General features: G+C 39.9%; 1 long non-coding RNA gene across 1 annotated transcript; it reads right to left on the reverse strand.

Moving 5' to 3' along the window:
• Nucleotides 1-7,472: 7,472 nt before the first annotated feature.
• On the reverse strand, nucleotides 7,473-9,424 carry LOC141615220 (uncharacterized). The gene is made up of 3 exons (XR_012529724.1): nucleotides 9,374-9,424; nucleotides 9,165-9,275; nucleotides 7,473-7,633 (listed from the first exon to the last, which is right to left on the reverse strand). It is a non-coding gene; the product is annotated as an uncharacterized LOC141615220 (long non-coding RNA).
• Between the last annotated feature and the right edge of the window lie 10,963 nt (nucleotides 9,425-20,387).

Raw genomic sequence — 20,387 nt, forward strand, 5'->3', positions numbered from 1 at the left:
GGGGTTTTTATGTTTTATGTGGTTAAGGTAGTAATTGTATGAATGTATGTGTTTTATGTGGATTTTGCGCTGGACAAAATCAGGTCAGGGTAGATTTAGGTAGGGTTAACTAGCTCTAATTGGTCTGTGAGTCAGGTTGACAGGGTATAATGCAACAGAATATAAGTACGATAAAAGAACAATAATGAGATAAATAATTTTGTACGTGGAAAACCCTTAAATGGGGAAAAACCACGGGCACCAAGCCAGGAGAGGATTTTCACTATTATATTGAATATTTAGCACAATGACATATGATTAGCTTAGAAGTTGTGAAAGAGTATTGTATGCTTAAATTCGTCTTGTGTATGTCTCGTGTCTTCAAATGACTTCCAAATACTCCTTATATAGTGATGAGCTGAACGGCTGCTTGAGCTCACTATTAATGCATAATATTTGCCTTAATTAACCGCTAAAATTCTCATTATTGCGTCCTTAATTGTTGCCTTAATTGCGGAATCTTCCTATTTAATGCTGCGTATGTATTCCTCTTATAATATGATTTCCTGGTCTAATATCGTCATAATATTTTGACCGTTGCCCTCTCCATGGCCTCGCGCCTATCTTCGTGTGTCCTGACAGCTTGACATCCTGACGCCCTGATAGTCAGGCTAAGGTAAGATATTGATCAGGGATATCTGCGGATTTCCAGGCCCAACAATTGCCCCTTATCTCCTTATTTTCGATGTGTCAGGACAAAAAATAAGGAGATAACTTCAATCTTTGGAAAACTACTCAATGGTTAAATTGTGGCTAGTCAGTTCCTGTAACGGCTATTTTGTTCAGTTTATGACGCGTGTAATTTTTACTGCAACTTCTTCAATGATTATCCATCCAATTTGCGGTTGGAACCCTAGTTTCACCTACTATAAATACTCCCTTACTTCAATAAGTTAATCTTCATCAAAAAAACTGCTTTGCTCTCTTCTAATAATCTTCTTCTTCAACTTCCTTAATTTCCAGTTTTTAATCTTCGATTAATTTTAATAATCCCTCAATAATGGCTGTGAAAAAAGAAATCTACCAGGGTGATGTCTCCTGGAACTCCCCCTGCCCAAAACCCCGAGGAAACCTCTTCTGAAAATTTGCCTTCATCTTCTGTTGCTCAACCTTCTGTGGTTGATAATCCGAATGACTCGCCTCTCGAGATGATTTCAATTTTTCATGGCAATTTCCAATTTAAGCCCAAAAAGGCCTTGAAAGATGATCAGTCTCTCTCAAATCGTTTGAAGCCTGAATTTGAAAAGGTGCTGAAAGATAAGGGAATCATTCCTGCTGATTCTGAAGTTTGGATCCTTGAGAATTCTCCTATCAGGGCTGACTGGGCATTTCCTGGTTGGTTCTGTATTCATGACTGGGCCTTTAGGGTAGGTTGTAAGCTTCCTTTTTCTCCTCTTATGGTAGAGGTTATTAAAGAGATTGGTGTTTCTTCTTATTAGTTGATGCCTATGGTATGTGTTGGGCCCAGAATTATCCTGCCTGACTTGACAGAAGCCAGGCAATGACCAAGACCAAGCTTTAAACAAAGAACACCTGAAACCAGGCATTAATTAAATATGGACAGGCACCAAACAGGATTTGATACAAGACAGGTAATAAAGAACCACCAGCCTGAAAGGAAAACACGACAGGCACAAGAAAAGCATTGCATAAGCAGGGCAGGCAACAAACAAGCTGTTCTCATATACTCCCTACAAACAAGGAAGACCATTTCAGAAGAAAAAGATATGGGGAATAGTCAAAGGCAATGGCTAAATAGATGACAACCACCTCCGGGTAAATAGGGCACAAGCCCTATTTACCAGGAAACCCTAAACAGCAGAAAAACAACTTGGAAAAGCTAGTATAAATAGAAGCGAAGACAAAAACAGAAGGGACATTGAACACTCTTTCACTCTCACTTCTACTCTTGTATTCTTAAAGTATTATTCTTGCCTGTCACGCCTGATAAACAAATACGCTGTCAGGCTATCAAAATCATAGTAACAATCACTCTTGGCTTGGTGCCCGTGGTTTTTTCCCTTATTCCCAGGGTTTTTCCACGTATAAATTCTTTGTGTCTTTATTTCTTATTCATTAATTTACATAGCAATACCAGTCAGGCGAGTTATTTGAGTTAGATCACCCTACTCTAAATCCTCTGGCAGGGCTCTCTTATTCAGTAAAATCCCTGCCAAAACAATTGGCGCCCACCGTGGGGCATCTAGCTCAAAAATAATCAAAACCCATAACCAAACACCACAAAAAACTTGAGAAATGGCAGGAGATAGCATTGAGCAACAAATGACTGCCGCCCAACAACAATTGTTGTAAATGGAACAACTGAAACAGAAAATGGCCCAGGCTGAAACAGAAGTTGCAAAATTGAAAGAATCAGAATCCAGCCTGAAACTAAAGCTGGGAGAAAAAGCTTCAAGATCAAAGTTGAAAGTTCAGCCTGGCACACCATTCTCTTCAATCATCAGGAACATTGATTTCTCCAATATTGGCACTCCTACTCCACCAAAGTCCAAAACAGGAGAAGAAACAGACTCAGAAGAATTCCAAAATGAAGGAACCTCACTAGATCAAACCAACACAGCCATCATGATGGCTATGCTCCAGGAAATCCAAAAACTCCATGAAAGATTTGAGAAGATTCAAGGAGTCCCTACCCCAATTGAAGAAGCAAATCAAGAAAGTTATGCTGATTCACCCTTCGTGGATGAAATAGCAAAGATAGACCTGCCAAAGAAATTTGTGGTTCCCTCAATGAGGATTTATGATGGTACCACAGATCCACAAAACAATGTAGCCTACTACAAGCAAAGGATGTTGGCTGCATCTATTCCCAGTGAACTAGCCAAGTCTGCATGTGTAAAGGATTTGGAATAACCCTGAACGGACCTGCCCTGCAATGGTACATAAACCTGCCAAATGGAAGCATCAAGTCCTTTGCTGACCTGGTCAACTCTTTCAACCATCAGTTTGTTAGCAGCAGGGAACTAGAGAAGAGATCCAGTGACTTGTATAGGATCAAGCAAAAGCCTGGAGAATCAATTAGATCTTACATGACAAGATTCAACAAAGAAAAGGTCTCAATCCCCAGATGTGATGTTGGAACAGCTTTGGAAGCTTTCAGGCAAGGGTTAGCCCTGTATAGTGACTTCTACGATGCAATGACCATGAAGTCCTGTCATACCTTTGAAGATGTCCAGGCATTGGCCATAGGCTATATTCGGCTGGAAGAAGATAAAGGCTACAAATCAGACAACACTGACAGTAATTCAGGATATGACAAAGTCAACAGGAAAAGTTCCAACCATAGAGGAAGAAGTTCCAGGCCATCTCCTTACACAAGACCTGACAGATCTGAAGTCAACTACACACATGAACAACGAGGTAACTCCTATACTTATCCCCCTATCCAAGAATATAACTTCTCTGTTGACATTGCTGGACTAATCAAGAGACTAGACCATATGGGAGACATTGTCAAGTGGCCAAAGAAGTCAGACAACCCCAACTTAAGGAAGGATACTACCAGATGGTGTGAATTTCACATGGATATAGGGCATACAACAGAAGAATGCCTGGGATTACGCAGATAAGTGGCTTACCTGCTAAAGAAGGGATATCTGAAAGACCTGATGCCAACAAAGAACAGAGAGGATGATGGAACAAGAAAGAACACAGAAAGGCAACAACGTGACCTACCCCCTGCACCACCCATCTATGAGGTCAAATTCATCAATGGAGGATCAGAGATTTGTGGCCTGCCAGTTCAGCTGCAAAGAAAATTGCCAGGGAGTCAAAAATGAAATCTCCTTTTAAACCTAGAAATTTACCTCAAATTACTTTTGACGACACTGATATGCAGGGTATTCCAGATCTACACCATGATAGCCTTGTGATCACCATGCAAATAGGAACTGCTCGTGTCCTAAGAATCCTAGTAGATGGAGGCAGCTCAGTGAACCTGATCATGCTTAATGTCCTTAAAGCAATGAAGATTGATGAAAGTTAAATCATAAAGAAGTCTAATGTCCTGGTAGGATTCAGTGGAGAAACAAGGAACACACTGGGGGAAATACACCTGCCCACATATGTGGAAGGAGTCTCCTCATACGAAAGATTTGGAGTCCTGGACTGCCTGTCATCCTACAACGCCATCCTAGGAAGACATGGATCCACAATGTAAGGGCCATACCCTCCACCTACCACCAGTGCATCAAGATACCAACAGAATGGGGAGTAGCAACCATAAGAGGTGAACAAAAATCTGCCCAGGAATGCTATACTGAGTCACTGAAGCCTTCCAAGGCAGGTAAGTCTCTCGCCTAGCAATTACAGTACCCTGTCAGGACAACTCTTGTGGCAGAAACCAAAATGGAAACAGATCAAGTAATTTTAGATCCTGAGTATCCTGACAGGCATGTACTGGTAGGATCTGATGTCCCTGACAACATCAGGCCAGAATTAGTAAGCTTTCTCAAAAGTTAATCTTCATGTTTCGCCTGGTCACATTTTGATATGACTGGTATAGATGCAAATATTATTACACATAAACTAAATATAGACAAGTCTTATAAGCCTGTCCAACAGAAAAGAAGAAAGTTTGCCGCTGAACGGAATGCTATTATTAATGAAGAAGTGGACAAACTATTGGATATGGGGATGATAAGAGAAGTCATGTACCCTGACTGGCTAGCCAATGTAGTGGTAGTACAAAAGAAGAATGGCAAGTGGAGAGTTTGTGTAGATTACACAGACCTCAATAAAGCCTGCCCAAAAGATCCATTTCCACTCCCTCACATAAACGCAATGGTAGATGCTACAGCAGGCCATGAACTCCTAACGTTTATGGACGCCTCAAGTGGATTCAACCAGATTAAAATGCACCCAGCTGACCAGGAATATACTGCATTTATCACGGAAAGAGGCATATACTGCTACACAGCAATGCCCTTTGGCCTGAAGAATGCAGGGGCAACATACCAACGCCTGGTCAATACAATGTTCAAAGACCAAATAGGGGACACAATGGAAGTTTATATTGATGACATGGTGGTCAAATCAAAAAGGTCAAGACCATGTCGGGATTTGGAAACACTTTTTCAAGATCCTGGAAGAATTCAACATGAAGCTTAACCCTTCCAAATGCCACTTTGGAGTCTCTTCAGGCAAATTCCTAGGTTACATGGTAACCAAAAGAGGAATAGAAGCCAGCCCAGAGCAAATAAAAGCCATACTAGAATTGGAATCCCCCAAGTCAGTCAAGGACATTCAGAAGCTGACAGGACGAGTTGCAGCCCTGAATAGATTCATATCCAGATCATTAGAAAGATGCAAGGCATTCTATGACCTACTCAGGAAAAACAAGACATTCAAATGGTTGCCTAAACATGAGACAGCCTTCCAAGATCTTAAAGCATACCTGACTACACCTCCACTACTTGCCAAACCAGACAAAGGAGAACCCCCGACGGTCTACCTATCTCATCACGGACACAAAGAATAAGTGGAGTTCGACTAAAGAAATCGACGGCCAAACATCCGTCTACTATGTAAGTAAGAGTCTCCTAGATGCAGAAACCAGGTATGGCTTAATTGAAAAATATGTACTTGCTTTAGTCATGTCCTGTACAAAACTTCGACCTTATTTTGAAAGCCACCCAATCATTGTACGAACCAACCTGCCTATCAAATCTGTCCCGAGAAAGCCTGAGTTATCAGGCAGAATGGCAAAATGGTCAGTACAAATTAGCACCTATGATATAACCTTTGAACCCAGGACATCAATTAAGTCTCAGGCATTAGCAGACTTCGTGGCTGAATTCAGTCCTACCCTAGAACCAGACCTCATAAAAGAGGTCAATCACCTTGACACCCATAAGACAGACCAGGAATAGACCCTACATGTAGATGGAGCAACAAATATGAAAGACACTGGCCTAGGACTAGTCCTGAAATCACCACAGGGAGACCTAATTGCACAGGCTATTAGTTGTGAATTCAAAGCCACAAATAATGAAGCTGAGTATGAAGCCCTGATTGCTGGACTTAAGGTATGCATAGAACTCGATGTAGCAAGCCTCAAGGTAAAAACTGACTCTCTCTTAATTTCCAACCAATTCAAAGGAATATATGCGGCAAAAGATTCAAAAATGATGCTTTATTTAGATTATGTCAAAAACCTTTGCAAAAAATTTAAGACCTTTGACATTGACCAAATACCAAGGGACTTAAATACCCACGCTGATGCCCTAGCCAGCATGGGATCAAACTTCAGCCCTGCTGTGTTTGATAAAATACCCATTATCCACCTGTTGGAACCAACCATAGAAAGGTCTGACCAAATTTGTCCCATTCATGAGAACACAACCTCTTGGACCAAACCCTACTATGATTGGTTCTTACAGGGGATACTCCCTAAAGATAAAAACGAAGCAAGGGCCCTTAAAATCAATGCCTCTACTTACACCATTATCAATGACACGTTGTTTAAAAAGTCACAGGCTGGACCCTACCTACGTTGCCTGGAACCACACGAAGCCAAACAAGTCATAGAAGATATACATGATGGATACTGTGGAAATCATAAAGGTGGTAGAAGCCTGGCAAGTAAAGTTCTTAGGACAGGCTATTTTTGGCCAACCCTGAGAGCTGACTGCATAGCATACAACTCTAAATGCGAGGCCTGTCAAATCCAATCCCCTTATATCCACCAACCATCAGAGCTACTATATTCCATCACAGCTCCCTGGCCGTTCATGAAATGGGGCATGGATATAGTAGGCAAATTACCTCAAGCACCAGGACAAAAAGTTTTCATGCTGGCAATGACTGACTACTTTTCCAAGTGGATAGAGGCAGATTCTTATAGGCAAGTCAAAGAGAAGGTTGTCATATCATTCATCAAACGAAATATCATATGCAGATATAGAATACCTTCAGAATAGTCTGTGACAACGGTACACAATTTGTGGGAAAGAGGACAGCAAACTTCTGTGCACAATGGAATATTAACCTAGTCACATCCACACCAGGCTACCCAAAAGCCAACGGTCAGGCAGAATCAAGCAACAAGGTAGTAATTAGCTGCCTGAAGAAAAAGTTGAAGAGGAGAAAAGAAAGATGGGCTGAAGAACTCCCCTTAGTCCTATGGGCTGATAGGACTACACAAAAAACAGCCACATGCCAAACACCTTATTCCCTGGTCTATGGCTGTGAAGCAGTAATCCCAGCAGAAATGTGACACCCTCATTCTTAGCGTTAAATAAACACGTAAATTCTACAGAAAAACTGACAGGATATGTTTGTAATTGGTTCAACTAGACAAAACCTGTAATTTTTAAAACTTTTCTAAACCATTCACAATCATTTCCAAGAGGAGGGTGCCAAAACCTGCAAATGCTAACAAACTAATTTACATAACCATGCTAAAGCTGCGAGAATAAAGTGATACAAACCAAAGAAAAAGAGGGAGACATATGTCCCTTCAAAATATAAACACAACCAAAAGTTTAAAGGTTTACTACAAAAATAGCCAAACTAAGTCCAAGGTTCTTTTGCTCACTAGCTCGTCCGTGTACCCCATCTAAGCATCACCAACCTGTCAATCGCATTTTATACAAACACGAAAGCCACAATTCAGTGGGGAGTAACTTCGAGTCCTCCCAGCCACGAAATGTCATATTTAATGTAACATGTAATGTAACATGTAATCAACATGATAAATAATTCAATTATCAAGTATTCTAACATATGAACACTAAACTGACCAATTTAAGCTATCATGTGAAACATATAACAAGCATAATCAAACTTTATCAATTGTAACCGGCTTACATCTCACCTATTACAATTCATAAAATTACCATACAAGAAAGGGCAATATATCAAAGACAGGCATAAGTTCTTAGCACGGTCAATAGTCACTTTGTAACTCGAGTCTATACCACGAGGTAGGGAAGGTAATCGAACCGGTATCTTGGCTCAGAGGTTCTATCAAAACATGGCCAAGACACAACACAACCCTAGCCTAAAATCTATGCAGACCTAGACATGCGGATACACACCACCGCACCCAAGACCCACAATTTTTCTAAAACAAAGTGAGTACCCTAAGGAGTCCACCAAAGGGTTGGCTAGTACTAAAGCTGACCACTTACTCTCAAAATAAGTAACGAGGTCATGCCCCAACTTGGATATAAACCCACCAAGTCGGAACACAAAGGCTATTAAGCGGTGAACATACACTCCTCAAAGACTATAAAGACCTATCTATGACAAACACAACAACCTGCAAGAAGTATTCAATACAAATTCCAATTTTAGCAATATTAACAATATTAAAGGTTTCAGGGAATCTAGGGCCGTTTCTACAATATAAGAAACTACTCAAATCAACCAACAACATATGTGAACTAAGAACTTAATAAATGGCCTAAAACAAGAATAAGGCCAATTATCCATTTTTCACATTAATTTTCATCCAACCGAATTTTTACCCGCAACCCCACCTGCGGCGAGTGCGGGTTAAATTGCGGTGACCAATCACACAATTGACTCGACATCGATTCATCAAAGGGACCAAGGCTCAGTTTTCGGCTTAATCATCCAAACATTACAATTATCGCTATAAAATTCATTTTAAGCCTATTCATTACAATTTCATATTATAATCTATCCTAACATGTGCAACTACCAATATAAACATAATTTTACCATCAACATTATATTTACTACTAATATGATTCATTTCAAAAGATTACCCATTTGTTACTTATACTAAATATAACATTAATAAACCCGAAACGACAAATAATGCATGAAAAACCGCGAAACAAGCAACGGGCCAACCCGGGCCAACCTGTGGCCTGCCGTGGTGCTGCCTGCGGCCGCCGCCCCCCAACCCTCCATTTCTCCATTTTTGTTCGCTTTAACACCGTCTAAATCATCAATTAATCGTTCCCAATTCATTTCCATACTAATATGTGAACTTAAACTAACAAAAGACATGAATTAGACATGAATTTAACCCATATTATCATGTGAAATAAACTACTCAAATAAAAATCACAAAATCATACAAGAAAACAAGATTGTGACATTAATTCGTCGAGTAACTCGAAATATGTTACCTTTAGCAACAAAATGAGCAATTAGCACCTTGAACACCAAACCCTAATCTGCCAACTAACCACTATCTTCAACTATATACGAGTCTCCAAACTCGTCCTCTAAATCTTCACCTAAATAAACAATAAAAACACAACAATAAGCATAAAAATCGAAATTATGCCCAAAATCAGCCAAAAACGATATAAAGAAAACTGAAATTAAAATATACTAGGATGTAGATCTTGAAGAGAGGATTCCGAAAATATAAATTTTGCGAAAATCGGACTAGAAATGAAGAAATTATGATGAAATTACCTTAGAAAAGCTTAAGTTTAAGATGAAAATGGTGTTTTTGATTTGGGAATTGTTTAGAATGTTCAAGGTAATGTGGTTGGGCAAGAAAAATCAGAAAGAAAGGGGGAAGGGAGGTGAGCCGTGGGAAGGGAAAAGAGGAGACGGGTTTTTCGGCGAAATTTTATGAGTCGGTTTTGGCTCGTTTCGATGATAATTAGAACCGTTTGTCAAATGCAAATTCCGACAAGACCAAAGTTCTTAAACACGAGATTACAAGAAGATTGAGTACTCATATGAACCATTTCCAAAATCGTTTGCCCAATTTTCAAAAGAGTTGTCATTTTTTTCCCGATATGCCCTTATTTCGAAATAAAAGGTTTTTACACGGTTTAAACCATTTTTAAACATTTCGAAACTATCAAAATAAATACTTTACTTCAATATATAATAAAATTATATTTCTTTAAATTATTATTACTTCAAGTACATTAATATCAAATTTTACTTGATTAATAAATTACTTCCGCAATTTAATAATGGTCCAAAATTACGGGGTGTTACAATCACCCCTCCTTTTAAAAAGTTTCGTCCTCGAAACTTAGAAGGAGAAATTATAGTATACAACATCTTAATAATATAATCATAAGAGAAATATAGGTCTCTTTTCAATGAAACGGTGATACTCTTGTTGATCAGACAAGAACAACCACATTTCACATCAAAATATAAAAATATTTCTACACTAATAAATGAGAAAACCCATTATTGGGACGTCTCCAATAACGAGATTTAACACTCATTAATGTTAAAACCATTGAAAATCATAAAAGCATTTTCAAAATTTTAGTTTAAAATTCTATAATAAGAATAATATCTTTACTAATTATGATTAAATACGGCTTAGTAACGCGGAAAAAGAGTAAGAAAAGGAATACCTTACGAGAATAATTCAGGATATTTAGCTAACATAGAAGCTTCAGTCTCCCAAGTCTCTTCTTCGACATTTCCACAACGCCAAAGAACACGGACTAGAGGTACAACTTTGCTCCTAAGTTGTTTGTTGGCTTTTTCAAGAATCCGAATTGGCCTTTCTTCAACCACCAAGTTAGGCTCCAATTCAAGAATCTCTTCTTGGATGATATGGCTAGGGTCACTAATGTACTTCCTCAACTGAGAAACATGGAAGACATTGTGAACCTTGCTCAAATTTGGGGGCAATTCTAAACGGTAAGCAGCAGGACCAATCTTTTCAATCACCCGAAAAGGTCCAATATATTTAGGGCTCAGCTTCACTTTTACGCCAAACCGTTTCACCCCTTTCATAGGTGACACTTTAAGGAATACTTGATCATCAACCTCAAAAGAAAGTGGTCGACGACGGACATCAGCATATGATTTTTGACGGTCCTGAGCGGCCTTCATCCGCTCCCGAATGATTTTAACTTGTTCAATGGACTCGGTCACCAAATCAGGTCCTAACATCGGAACATTTTGGGTTTGATCCCAACAGACTGGTGTACGGCATTTTCTACCGTACAGAGCTTCATATGGTGCCATTTTAATGGAGGCTTGATAGCTGTTGTTGTAAGAGAACTCAACCAGAGGTAAACATTTCTCCCAGGAAGTTTGGAAATCTAAGGCACAGGCACGAAGAAGATCCTCTAAAGTTTGAATTGTTCTCTCAGTTTGACCATCAGTGGCGGCGTGAAAGGCAGTGCTCATCAATAGTTTACTACCCAAGGTCTCCTGTAATGCAGTCCAGAAACGAGAACAAAATCGAGGGTCGCGATCTGAGACTATATCTTTAGGAATCCCATGATAGCGCACTATCTCATCCGCATAGGCACGAGCTAGAACTTCTAATCTCCAGGTCTCTTTGATGGGAATAAACCGAGCACACTTAGTCAATCGGTCAACAATCACCCAAACAAAGATTCTTCCCAAAGTGGAAGTCCTGGGTAAAGCCATCACAAAATCCATGGAAATAGACTCCCATTTCCAAAGAGGAACATCCAAGGGTTGAAGCAAACCCCCGGGCTTTTGATGCTCTATCTTTACTTTCTGGCAGGTGAGGCATTTACTGACATACTCCACAACTTCAATCTTCATCCTAGGCCACCAGAATTGCAATCTCAAATCTTTGTACATTTTGGTACCTCCCGGATGAACGGAGTAAGGAGAGAGGTGTGCTTCATCAAGAATTCTTTTTCTCAAATCAGCTGCCTCTGGAACATAGATTCTACCATGATAACGAAGATACCCATCATCATCAATCTTACAATCTTTAGCTTGCCCAAGTTGAATTTTAGCTCGAATGGATTTGAAAGTAGGATCATCGGAAAGGCAAGCACGGATCTCACGGTAGAAGTCGGAGTTCGGTTCACATGGCATTAAGATGATTAGAGCCCCTTTTTACAAGGCTTATTCCTAATTTTTGAAGTTCTAAAGCAAGTTCAGGAGGTAATTCCCGAAAAGAAATTCAAAGAATGACAGATTTTCTCGCTAAGAGCATCACCACCACATTAGCTTTTCCTTCGTGATAAATTAGGTCGGCATCATAGTCATTCACCAATTCCAACCATCTTCTTTGTCTCATGTTCAGCTCTTTTTGGATAAAGAGATATTTCAGGCTTTTGTGGTCGGTGTAGATGTTGCAATGGACTCCAATGAGGTAGTGTCTCCAAATCTTTAAAGCATGCACCACCGCAGCTAATTCAAGATCATGAGTCGGGTAGTTAACTTCATGAACTCTAAGTCACGAGAGGCATACGCAATGACTTTCCCTTTTTGCATCAAGACACAACCTATACCATGCTTAGAAGCATCACAAAAAACATCAAAGTCCACTCCTTCTTCAGGTAAGGTCAACACCTGAGCGGTAGTCAACCTCTTTTTCAATTCCTGGAAGGCATTTTCACACTCCTCGGACCACACAAATTTAGACTCTTTCTTCAAAGAATCGAGTCATCGGCCTAGCAATCTTTGAAAAATCCTTCAAAAACCGCCGATAGTAACCCGCCAAGCCAAGGAAACTACGGATTTCAGAAACATTGGTCGGACTTTTCCAACTAACAACGGCTTCAATTTTGGCAGGATCTACCATAACGCCCTCTTTCGAAATGACGTGCCCAAGGAAGGTCACTTTAGGTAACCAGAATTCACATTTAGAGAATTTAGCATACCATTTTTCACGGCGCAGAATATCTAAAATAACACGAAGGTGTTTGGCATGTTCTTTTTCAGAATTAGAATAGATCAGGATGTCATCAATGAACACTACAACGCATTTGTCAAGGTGTTCTCTGAAAGTACGGTTCATCTGATCCATGAACACTGCTGGAGCATTGGTCAATCCGAATGGCATCACCGTAAACTCGAAATGACCATATCTCGTATCAAGGCGGTTTTAGGAATGTTAGCTTCTCGACGGAATTTGATGATAGCCCGAACGAAGGTCAATTTTAGAAAAAGTGGAAGCACCTCGGAGTTGGTCGAAAAGATCATCAATTCTAGGAAGAGGATATTTATTCTTGATAGTAACCCGGTTAAGTTCACGATAATCTATGCATAACCGCATAGATCCATCCTTCTTCCTTACAAAGAGAACAGGAGCACCCCAAGGTGAAGAGCTAGGTCGGATAAAACCTTTGGCAATCAAATCATCCAAATGAGCCTTCACTCTTTCATTTCGATTTGTGCCGGCCTATAAGGAGCTTTAGCAATAGGGCTGGTACCAGGAATAAGATCAATAGTAAATTCAACTTCCCTTTCGGAGGAATTCCGGTAGCTCATCAGGAAAAACATCGGGAAATTCACATACTACAGGAATGTTCTCTTTAGGAGGCAGAGAAGAAGAATCTAAAGGAGTCACCATACACAAGAAGGCTTGATGACCCTTTTTCATCGCATTGACAAACTTCATTGCAGAAATTAATTTAGTACCGGTTTGTCTTTTAACCATTTGATAAGACACACGGTGACCTGAAGGGCTTGTAAGAATTATTTTCTGGTCCCGACATTCAAATCGAGCATGATAAGTATGTAACCAATCCATGCCCAAAATGACATCAAATTCTTCAAGCGGAAATTGGAAAAGATTTGCTGGAAATATAGATCCCGCAATAGAAATAGGGACTTCCGGATAGATTTTAGAACAGGAAAAGATATCACCAGAAGGTAAGGATATAGATGTGCTTTCTCCATGTGATGATTCAAGTGATAATTTATCGGAGAGTTTCATTGAAATAAAAGATAAAGAGGCACCCGTATCAAATAGTACCAAACAAGGAACATCAAAAATAGAAAATGTACCAGTAATGATATCAGGGTGTGCCTCAGCTTCTGCTCGGCTCATGACAAAAATACGGCCTTTCGGCCTCACTGGGCAAAGCAGGGAGTAGTAGGAGCCGTCACCTTCTTCTCCGGGCAAACATTGGCCTTGTGGCCCGGTTTGTTGCATGAAAAGCATATGATAGGATCAACGAAGCATTTACCAGGATGTGCTGGTTTCTTGCAGTTATAGCACATTCGGTCTTTAGCACCTTTATTGTCGTTAAAAGCTGAAGATTGACCACCCCGGTTAGCTTGCACAGTAGAAACAAATCTCCTCTTGTTTGGGTCAGAGGGAGAAGAGGTGAACCTGGGTGAAGGAGTAAAGGGCCTAGAAGATGGATATAAAGGCCTCTTGCCAAGATTGGAACTGGTTGCACGAGCTTCATTTTCAATGTCTTTCAGGGAATTCTCAGCCCATAAAGCATCATTGTAAATTGAAACAAAGCTGGTGGAGTCCCGTCGGACCATGCTTTTGATTTTAGGAGAGAGCTTTTCAAGATAAAAGAAAGCTTTTTCATTGTCATCCTTCACCAATCTAGTAGCATAATGAGCCAACTCGTTGAATTTATCAGTGAAGGTTTGAACAGGAAAGCTTCCTTGCTTTAATTCCATGAACCCCTTCAACTTCTGATGTTTAAGTTCTTGCGGATAGAATCGGGCCTCCACTAATTCCTTGAAACGTTCCCAGTCAAATCCCGGTTCAGATGAAACGGTAGGCCCAGTCATGGACCACCATCGATCTGCTTCTCGTACTAGGAAGTGAGATGCCAGCTTCACTTTATGTTCCTTCTTAACATCATACAACGTAAAGCTTTTCTCCAACTCCCGAAACCACCCCGTAAGAGCAACTGGATCAATCTCTCCACCATAAGTGGGAGTGTTGATTCGGGTTAATTGATTAGCCACCCAAGTATAGGTGCCTGGAGTACCCTCAGGAGGCGGGGGAGGAGGAGGAGCTTGTTGATTCTGCTGATTTTGTTGGTTTTGGAGAATTTGAGTAAGAACTAGTAAAATAGCATCATCAATTCTTCTTGGCGGAGCCATCTTACAAAAGAGAAAATTTAATTAGTACCTAACAATTAGCAATCACAAATAGACTACCACATAAAATCCTAAATCTACCCATCCTACCCATCTCTCAAGTTTATTATTTAAAGGTCAAGTGATTTTAATTGGGGTGCACAAACGTGCGTCGGGAGCAACAAGCTCTGATACCAACTGTGACACCCTCATTCTTAGCGTTAAATAAACACGTAAATTCTACAGAAAAACTGACAGGATATGTTTGTAATTGGTTCAACTAGACAAAACCTGTAATTTTTAAAACTTTTCTAAACCATTCACAATCATTTCCAAGAGGAGGGTTCCAAAACCTGCAAATGCTAACAAACTAATTTACATAACCATGCTAAAGCTGCGAGAATAAAGTGATACAAACCAAAGAAAAAGAGGGAGACATATGTCCCTTCAAAATATAAACACAACCAAAAGTTTAAAGGTTTACTACAAAAATAGCCAAACTAAGTCCAAGGTTCTTTTGCTCACTAGCTCGTCCGTGTACCCCATCTAAGCATCACCAACCCACAATCGCATTTTATACAAACACGAAAGCCACAATTCAGTGGGGAGTAACTTCGAGTCCTCCCAGCCACGAAATGTCATATTTAATGTAACATGTAATGTAACATGTAATCAACATGATAAATAATTCAATTATCAAGTATTCTAACATATGAACACTAAACTGACCAATTTAAGCTATCATGTGAAACATATAACAAGCAGTAATCCAAACTTTATCAATTGTAACCGGCTTACATCTCACCTATTACAATTCATAAAATTACCATACAAGAAAGGGCAATATATCAAAGACAGGCATAAGTTCTTAGCACGGTCAATAGTCACTCAGAATCTCGAGTCTATACCACGAGGTAGGGAAGGTAATCGAACCGGTATCTTGGCTCGGAGGTTCTATCAAAACATGGCCAAGACACAACACAACCCTAGCCTAAAATCACAAGCAGAGACCTAGACATGCGGGTACACACCACCGCACCCAAGACCCACAATTTTTCTAAAACAAAGTGAGTACCCTAAGGAGTCCACCAAAGGGTTGGCTAGTACTTAAGCTGACCACTTACTCTCAAAATAAGTAACGAGGTCATGCCCCAACTTGGATATAAACCCACCAAGTCAGGAACACAAAGGCTATTAAGCAGTGAACATACACTCGTCAAAGACTATAAAGACCTATCTATGACAAACACAACAACCTGCAAGAAGTATTCAATACAAATTCTAATTTTAGCAATATTAACAATATTAAAGGTTTCAGGGAATCTAGGGCCGTTTCTACAATATAAGAAACTACTCAAATCAACCAACAACATATGTGAACTAAGAACTTAATAAATGGCCTAAAACAAGAATAAGGCCAATTATCCATTTTTCACATTAATTTTCATCCAACCGAATTTTTACCCGCAACCCCAGCCCTGCGACAGGTACGAGTTAAATTGCGGCTGACCAATCACACAATTGACTGACATCGATTCAGTCAAAGGGACCAAGGCTCAGTTTTCGGCTTAATCATCCAAACATTACAATTATCGCTATAAAATTCATTTTAAGCCTATTCATTACAATTTCATATTATAATCTATCCTAACATGTGCAACTACCAATATAAACATAATTTTACCATCAACATTATATTTACTACTAATATGATTCATTTCAAAAGATTACCCATTTGTTACTTATACTAAATATAACATTAATAAACCCGAAACGACAAATAATGCATGAAAAACCGCGAAACAAGCAACGAGCCAACCCGGGCCAACCCAGGGCCTGCCGGGCCTGCTGGGCCTGCTGGCCGCCACCCCCAACCCTCCATTTCTCCATTTTTGTTCAGTTTAACACCGTCTGAATCATCAATTAATCGTTCCCAATTCATTTCCATACTAATATGTGAACTTAAACTAACAAAAGACATGAATTAGACATGAATTTAACCCATATTATCATGTGAAATAAACTACTCAAATAAAAATCACAAAATCATACAAGAAAACAAGATTGTGACATTAATTCGTCGAGTAACTCGAAATATGTTACCTTTAGCAACAAAATGAGCAATTAGCACCTTGAACACCAAACCCTAATCTGCCAACTAACCACTATCTTCAACTATATACGAGTCTCCAAACTCGTCCTCTAAATCTTCACCTAAATAAACAATAAAAACACAACAATAAGCATAAAAATCGAAACTATGCCCAAAATCAGCCAAAAACGACATAAAGAAAACTGAAATTAAAATATACTAGGATGTAGATCTTGAAGAGAGGATTCCGAAAATATAAATTTTGCGAAAATCGGACTAGAAATGAAGAAATTATGATGAAATTACCTTAGAAAAGCTTAAGTTTAAGATGAAAATGGTGTTTTTGATTTGGGAATTGTTTAGAATGTTCAAGGTAATGTGGTTGGGCAAGAAAAATCAGAAAGAAAGGGGGAAGGGAGGTGAGCCGTGGGAAGGGAAAAGAGGAGACGGGTTTTTCGGCGAAATTTTATGAGTCGGTTTTGGCTCGTTTCGATGATAATTAGAACCGTTTGTCAAATGCAAATTCCGACAAGACTAAAGTTCTTAAACACGAGATTACAAGAAGATTGAGTACTCATATGACCCATTTCCAAAATCGTTTGCCCAATTTTCAAAAGAGTTGTCATTTTTTTCCCGATATGCCCTTATTTCGAAATAAAAGGTTTTTACACGGTTTAAACCATTTTTAAACATTTCGAAACTATCAAAATAAATATTTTACTTCAAAATATAATAAAATTATATTTTTTTAAATTATTATTACTTCAAATACATTAATATCAAATTTTACTTGATTAATAAATTACTTCCGCAATATAATAATGGTCCAAAATTACGGGGTGTTACAAGAAATTCATGTGCCAACCACCAGAAGTAGCCTGAATACCATAGAGGAGAACATACCCCTATTGCAAGATAACCTGCTCCTAACTGAAGAACTAAGGGATGCAGCCAAAGTCAGGATAGCCTCCTACCAACAGGCAGTAGCCAGAAGTTACAACAAGAATGTCAACATCAGAGTATTCAAGGAAGGAGATCTGGTCCTGAGAAAAGTGTTCCCTAACACCAGAGAAAAAAACACAGGCAAGCTAGCTCCCACATGGGAAGGACCATATCTAATTGACTCAATAGTAGGACAAGGAGCTTACAGGCTGCAAACCTTGGAAGGAGAAATGATCCCCAGATCCTGGAACATTTCCCACTTAAAGTTATTTCATGTTTAATCGGAGAGGCAGGTAAAACTATTCACTCCACATACGTGTCAATAGAATCTTATAGAAAAAATATAAGAAATCTGCCTTCCTGCTATGTGCTAAATTGCCTGAAATATGCCTGTTACTTTTAGCTATGCCTAGAGTGTTTAGTCAAATCATTTTTTACCAAATCCTGAAAACTTTTTTCACGCCTTCTTTTTATTTATTATATACTGCACTTAAGGCTTAAAAAAATATTCAGGATTGAGGGCCACTCCACCCAACCTGAAAAGCATTCCTGAAATGCTCTACAATTTGGCACCTGCCTGCATGACCTAAAAACTAAACTGAGCTCAGTACATAAAAGACAAGTACAATGGTGGAATAGACCAGACTACTTGTCAAAATAAGCCCTCTCGACAGCCGAGGGCCATAAGCCCTCCCGACCGGCAACCACCCTCATTTTAGAAACAAGCCCTCCCGACAGTGCAAACAGAGCCACCATTTCCCAAAATACAGGAATAAGGGCCATAAGCCCTCCTGACAGGCATTATTCTAACAGAAAAACGTCAAATGAATTATGTACAGGTACAAATCAAGCCAGTCAAACAAAGCAAGAAAATCAAGAGGAGAAAATGATATATTTTTGCCATAACAAAATGCCTACCCAGGAATATATCCTTCCCAGGGCAAGAAAAACAACTGTTTATCTAGGGAACATTCAAAAACCAACAAAACAAATTCAAAAACCAACTATTTGTCCAGGGAACATCCCCCCTGGATAGGCCAAAACTACACAAAACAAAACCCCACAAAAACAGCAAAAACAAAAATTAGCCTGCCTTGGAAGTTGTAGCAGAACCAATTCCCTCATCAACGACCTCCTCCTCTTCTTCATCTTCACCTCCTTCCCCTTCATCATCACCACTTTTTTCCTTGAATGGTGGAGAGTCCACTTCCTCATCAGCATGCAGTTTGCAAAGCTCAGGGTAAGTAGTGTTGAGATTAGCCACTCCTGGTCGGGATTCCAAAAGGCCTCGACTTCAACAGCTCCTTCATGGCATCCACACGACCCCCGCCGAAGAAATAAAGTGCAAGATCCTTATACCTGGCCCGAACTAGATCCCTCTCCACACCAATTCTTCATTCACCTTCAATCGCTCCCGTATGGCCTGTTTTTCAGCCTTTAACTCTTCCTGAACAGTATCAAACTTGGCCTGAAGAGCTTTCAGAGCATCCTGAGCATATTTCAGCTTAGAAGACTCCACCACCAACCGAGCCTTCCCTGCCTCATTATCCTCCTTTAAAGAATGATTCTCAGCCTTAAACACCTCCAACTCAGCCTTAAACTTTGCAGTATCCTTTTTCAAAATCTGTACCTCCCAATCCAGGGTATCTTTCAGGCTGTGGACTGAATCCAGTTGACAGGCACCCCTCAGCATATCATTGACATTCTAACAAAGAAAACATACCCATCTAAGCCACAAAAAAACAAACACACACAAATACTCACACAAAATTAGACAAAAAATATACCTCCTGAAGCATGGTAATCAGGTTGGCAGCATAGTCCCTGGTACGATACATAGCAGCCAGAGCAAGGGCAGAAGAATCCTCTGCCTGATACGTGAAAAAAGGGTCGTCAACCATAAAAGCCTGGGCCTGGATTTGTTCTTTAGCAAATTGAACCTCATCCAAATAGAGCCCTAACCCCCGACCTCATGAACCCCTCCCGAAGATTCATCTACTATTTTCCTCTTCTCAGACGATCACTCTCATCCACAACCTTCTCGGTGACGCCAATCGAACCTCCCGCACAGCTCCCGAATCAACAAAGACTATCACTCCCTGTGGCCTCACTACTCTTAGATTTCTCCCCTGTGATCTGAGAAACCCCTGCCTTCACCAAGGACAAACCAAAGCTAGCAATCCTGGCAGAAGCCCTGGTGGCTGTACGACGAGGTTCTAAATCAGTAATATAAACACATGTCCAACACAGGAACCAGTAAGACAAAAGAAAGCAAAAACTTACTCCCTAACGAAGAAGCTCCTGAAGCCTTAGCACTCTTTACTGGCTTATATGTACTCAATTTGGCCTTCTTAAAATGAGGCATGGAAGCTTGCCCCAGACAGGCAGGCCACACCCTCTCCTCTTTAGGCAACGCCATGAATGCTGCTATTCGATCAACCGACCCCTCAGCATCAGGATTATTCACCCAGTCATTTACTACAAGAAACAAAGGCAAAGTAAGTAAATTCCCCAAAATATATCACTGCCAAACAAAAATACAATAGAAAAGAAAGTTACCTCC

The sequence above is a fragment of the Silene latifolia genome, chromosome 11 (genome assembly GCF_048544455.1).
Source record: "Silene latifolia isolate original U9 population chromosome 11, ASM4854445v1, whole genome shotgun sequence".
In the NCBI taxonomy this organism is placed as follows: domain Eukaryota; kingdom Viridiplantae; phylum Streptophyta; class Magnoliopsida; order Caryophyllales; family Caryophyllaceae; genus Silene; species Silene latifolia.